We start from the raw sequence: 5,828 nt of genomic DNA on the forward strand, positions 1-5,828 counted from the left end.
GGATGATCTAGGGTCTCGGTTGTTATGTTTATGAATATGTTAATTGTTGTTGGAACCTGGTTTATATGCATGCTAGGTTGCTGGTGTAAATTGTGGTTATTGAATGATTGATTAATTAATAATATGATTAATTGCTGTTGGTTTAATATGTTTCCGCTGTACATGATGATTTACTGTTGGGTTAATTCGGTTAGGTTAATTAGTAGGTATGGGACTATTAATTAATGAATTAAAAAAAAATGGGTCGGGTCTTTTCAACAAAGTAAATGGGGTAAGTTTTACTGCACTTGTAGTGGTTGCAAGTAGAGCCGGCCCAAAGGCCAGGCCCATGAAGCATAAGCTTGTGGCCCTTTATTATATAAACATTTTCCGGCCCTTTTTCCAATAGTTCTTCCCTAGTCTAGTGGTAATAAGGTTGGCATCAGAGGCGGCCCAAAGGCCAGGCCCATGAATCATAAGCTTGTGGCCCTTTATTATATAAACATTTTTCCGGCCCTTTTTCCAATAGTTCTTCCCTAGCCTAGTGGTAATAAGGTTGGCATAAGCATCCCTGTTCTGCAATTCGATTCCCCAATATGTCAAATTTTTGTTTTTCTCCGTTTTTTAAGCAATTTTTTTTTCCATATTTCGTAGCCAAAATTAATAAAACGAATATCTATATATATATATACAGGTATATAACTTCGAGATTTTAAAAAAAATAATATCTTTTGTTTTTGCTGTAAATTATTTACACAAGATAAAAATATCAGTCAGTTGGCAACTACCGGGTATAGTGATTGGAGAAACGTTTCAAGAATGCTAAGAGAGCATGAAAAAGGTCCTAATCATATGAGATGCATGATTCGTTGGATGGAGTTAGAGGTCAGACTAAAAAAGAAGCAAACAATTGATAAGCATATGCAGGCAAAGATTAACAAAGAGAAAAAACACTGGAGAGATGTATTGTTGAGGATAATTGCTTTGGTAAAGGGTCTTGCAAAAAAGAATATACCATTTCGTGGAAGCAGTGATAAGATTCATGAAGATAATAATGGAAATTTTTTGGGGATGGTTGAGGTGTTTGGAGATTTTGATCCTGTAATGCAAGAACACATAAGACAAATTGAAAAACAGGAAACACATCATCATTATCTGAGTCCTGGTATTCAAAATGAGTTGATAATGATGATTGGTACTGAGATCCAGCAGTTGATCTTGAAGAAGATTCGATGTGCAAAACATTTTTCAGTTATTCTTGATACTACTCCTGATATCAGTCACCGGGACCAGATGTCGTTAATTATTCGTTGTGTGGATATTTCTGAGATGTCACCTAAGATTGAAGAATTTTTTTTGACATTCTTGGAAGTAAAAGACAAAACTGGAGAAGGGGTTTTTGACACTTTGCAAGATGTTTTGCATACTCTTGGGTTGAATATTGATGACATTAGAGGGCAAGGTTATGACAATGGATCAAACATGAAAGGAAAAAATAAAGGAGTGCAATCAAGATTACTTGAAGTTAATCCAAGAGCAGTTTACACACCATGTGGTTGTCATAGTTTGAATCTGGCACTTTCAGATATAGCCTCCTCTTCGACGATAGCAGTGTCGTTTTTTGGTATTGTGAAGCGTATCTATTGTTTGTTTGCATCTTCTACAAATAATAGCGAAGTTCTTAGAGATATTGTGAATGGTATTACAGTTAAGCCATTGTCACAAACTCGCTGGGAGAGCCGTGTTAAAAGTGTCAAAGCAATACGATTTCAAGCTCCTCAGATACGAGATGCGCTATTTTACTTGGCAGAAAACTGTGATAATCCGAAAACAAAAAGCGAAGCCGAGTCTCTTGCAATGAGTGAAATACATAGAATTGGGAGTTTTGAATTTTTGTTTGGAATGGTAATTTGGTATGAGCTTTTGTTTGTTGTCAACAAAGTAAGTAAGATCTTGCAGTCAGAAGATATGGATATTGATATTGCTATTGCTCAGTTAAAAGGACTTGTTTCTTTTTCAGAAACTATAGAGAAACATGCTTTCAAGCAGCAAAAGTAGAAGCTGAGCAGATTGCTACTAGTATGGATATTGATCCTGTATTCTCTGTGAAAGCAAAACGCATATGTAAAAGAAAACGCTATCACGACGAAGAAGCTGAAAAAGTTGGGGAAGATGTGATATTATCAGCAGAAGAAAACTTTAGGATCAACTACTTCATCAAGATCGTGGATCAAGGTTTTGTTTCTCTTGAAACAAGATTTGATCAACTTCAAGGTTATGAAAAGACTTTTTGATTTTTGTTTGACTTGACGAAACTGCAATTAGCAAATGATGACGACTTGATGGTTTCTTGTACCAACCTTGAAGTTTTCTTGAAGCATGATATGCATTCTGATCTAGATGGTAATGATTAATTTTTAGAGCTAAAGCTTTTCAAAGAGGTTTTGCCAAAAGAGATGAAGAGAGCTATCGAGGTGTTGAATTTTCTGAAAAAGATGAAAAGTTGTTATCCGAATACATGGACTGCATACCGCATAATGATTACGATTCCAGTTTCTGTTGCCTCTGCAGAAAGAAGTTTTTCAAAGTTGAAACTCATAAAATCTTATTTACGGTCAACTATGGCGCAAGAGAGACTAAATGGGTTGTCGATAATATCGATTGAAAGGCGTATGGCTGAAAAGCTTGATTTTAAAGACTTGATGAATGAGTTTGCAGGAAGAAATGCAAGGATAATAGCTAGATTTGAAGAATAAATTGCTTATTTTATGTAATTTACAATGTTTAGAAATTACTGGTTTTTTCCATTGTTTTTACTTTCGTTTAGTTGTTAAAATTTTTTTTTTGAGCAGCCCTTTTTTTTAGTTTGGTTGTGGCCTTTAATAGTGTAGAGACGGCTCTGGTTGCAAGAATGAAAAATTTATCTCGGGTAGAAGGGTTATGAGTCATTTGTTTACTAAAGGATTTATGCCATATTATTATTGTTGAGAAAGAACTATCCAAGAAAGCAGTAGAAGAATATCATTGGGTGAAAGATTATGTATGTCTATACAATTTCTTACCTAATGCATTCATTTATTTTATGTCACTTCCATATATATTATTTAAATTTATATTTATATATTGATGTTTTTTTTAATTTATCCCTAAATGCAGGTGACATAGTGGAACGCCACGAATCCATTTCCTACTTGGGTTCAAGATATCGTGCATGTATTTTATAAGAGGCTATTTGTTTCATACGCAACATCATGGCGCTGGACGGAAGACATGTAACTATGGTGTATGTGTTAAGGGTGAAAATTACCCGGATGCATTTGATGAAGCAGATTTCTATATTAACTTAACCGATATCATGGAACTTGAGTATGAAGGAATGGTAAACTTGAGAATCACACTTTTTAGGTGTAAATGGTATGACCCTGTTATTGGTAGAGGAACTCGAAGAAGCAATGGTGGCGTTGTAAACTTGCTTTCATCGAGAAAATACAACAAATATGAACCCTTTATTTTAGGTAAATACGTTTATATGCAAGATATTTAAGTATATTTATATGTATATATAATTTCTATCCTTAAATATATGCTTTCCATACAGCATCTCAAGCGGGTCAAGTTTGCTATATTCCGTATCCATACACAAAAAAACAAAGCGGGAGTGGCTTAATGTTGTAAAAGTAAATCCGAGGAGAAACATATTAGGAGAATATGAAAGCAATGAACCGACTCTTTTGCAAACAGAAAATGATGATGATGTATTGATCACTACAATTGAAGATCACGTAGTTGATAATTACGTAGAAGATGTAAACCCAATAAACCTCGATTACGATGTCGAAGATGCCGATCCAGAAGATGAATTCATGTGTAATTTATCATCTTCTGATGATGAAGAAGAACAAGAAGACGATGAACCGTAGTAAGTAATAATGTTTACGATGTGCATTTTTCTTTTTTTGTAAAATTTATGTTTAATATATCTTTAATAATGTACTAAGTAAGAAAGAAAATTAAAATTAGTGTGAAAACCTTAAATTATCTTTATTGTTAAGTTTTATTTTTTAAATTTAATATTTTAAAATTAAATTATAAATAAATTATCAAAGTATCGCTAATAATTTATTTTTTCTTCCATTAAGCGAATAATTTACAATTATTTAGCGACTAATTACTTAAATTTGGGCCAAAATCAGGCCCAAACCCAATAACCTGATCCATTAACCGAGCATTATCTTATGTTCTTCTTCCTCAGGCCGTGTCCGCCAAAACACAACCCTAGAACCACTATGTGTCCGCTAAAACATAATCGCTTCACAATAAACTTTGAATCGACAGGATAGCGAATCTAGATTGAATGTGAACCAGATTAGTAATCAGCTTAATTTCCGTTAAACCCGTGAACTATCAAACCGGATGAAAACAAAGAAAAAAACTTCCTTTGAATCATTTAATCTTGTAATGATATTTTTTTGTTTTACTCTTTTTAATTGTATATATTATGATCATCTTATACGAAATGCTTCCCTTTTAATAGTATAGATATAATTTTTTTATTTAATATTGAGTTAAATATTTTTTTAGTGTGGAGCATGCATAGGAACGTGTTTGACACGTTGCCAAATATAATTAGGCCATTCGGGGAATAATGATTTAATTTATTTTCTTTGTTTTAATCATTTTTGTAGCTCACCAATATCATGTTGATCTCACATTCAAAAGTTTGATGAAAGCAAACCAATATTAATTTATGTTATAAATAAGAAAGAATTACTTAGATGGACCACATGTTAGGTGTATTGACGCAAACCATCCAAAACTTTTTTTTATCCTTAAATGTTTTTTAATTACCAGCGTGCCCTTTTTTCACGTTACCGGAAAAAACTAATTACGGAAAATGCCACTGCCACGTCAGACAAAAAGGCGCGTGCCACCAATAACTCAGCCATAACGTACGTTACGAATGTTTTTGTGTTGAGTTCGCAAAGTTGAAGGACGGATCGAATTCAAGGACGAAACGGCCACGCAGTTCGGCTTCAGAAGTAGAATATACATATGAAGACGCAAGAGGATTTGATGGTTTCTGTTATGATTATAGTGAAAACGTAGACGATGAAGCCAAAGAAGATGAAGCAGAGTACGAATCAGAGGATGAAGAAGAAGATGACGAGTTTTCAACCCGATTTGACGTATTCGACGACTCCGATGGTGCGTCATCTGACGATGATAACTTTACTATATACGGCGAGCGTGAGGAGAAAGATGAAGATTTACCGGCTGCTCGTCAAAACAGAGGTCATTACTTTGGCAAAGTAGGATCGATTGGGAACTCGGAGTCTTTAACGGTGGAGATGGCTAAGCTAAACCTCGTCGTAGGACAACGATACGCGAACAAAGACGAGTTGGAGAAACGAGTTAAACTTCTTGCAGTGAGAGATGGATTTGATTTTTCAGTACCAAAATCAAATACGACTATAGTGAATATTAAGTGCTGGGTTGAAGGATGTCTTTGGAGAGTTCGTGCATCTCAAGAAGGAGATCAGCCTGGTTTTGTTGTTCGTATATACGATTCGGTACACACATGTTCTGTGACGGAGAGATCTAATCGATCCAAACAAGCTACACCTGATGTTTTGGGACCTCTTTACAGGGACTTTCTTGGTGACATTGGTCCGTTAGTTAAACCTAAAAGTGTTGGAATAATCATCAGTAAGCATTTTGGCATAAAGGTAATTGCAATGTCACGGCTGATTTATATTTCAGTCACGGCTGAGTTTATTTATTTACGGCTGAGTTCTCATTACGATACGGCTGAGTTTCATTTAGTTTTATTTCCTTTACGGCTGAGTTTT

The 5,828-nt window shown here is 34.7% G+C and overlaps 1 pseudogene; it reads left to right on the top strand.

Annotated features, from left to right (window-relative positions):
• Positions 1–711: 711 nt before the first annotated feature.
• LOC111829960 lies at positions 712–2,735 on the top strand (annotated as a pseudogene).
• Positions 2,736–5,828: the final 3,093 nt, after the last annotated feature.

The sequence above is a fragment of the Capsella rubella genome, unplaced genomic scaffold, assembly GCF_000375325.1.
Source record: "Capsella rubella cultivar Monte Gargano unplaced genomic scaffold, Caprub1_0 scaffold_6, whole genome shotgun sequence".
Taxonomy (NCBI): Eukaryota; Viridiplantae; Streptophyta; class Magnoliopsida; order Brassicales; family Brassicaceae; genus Capsella; species Capsella rubella.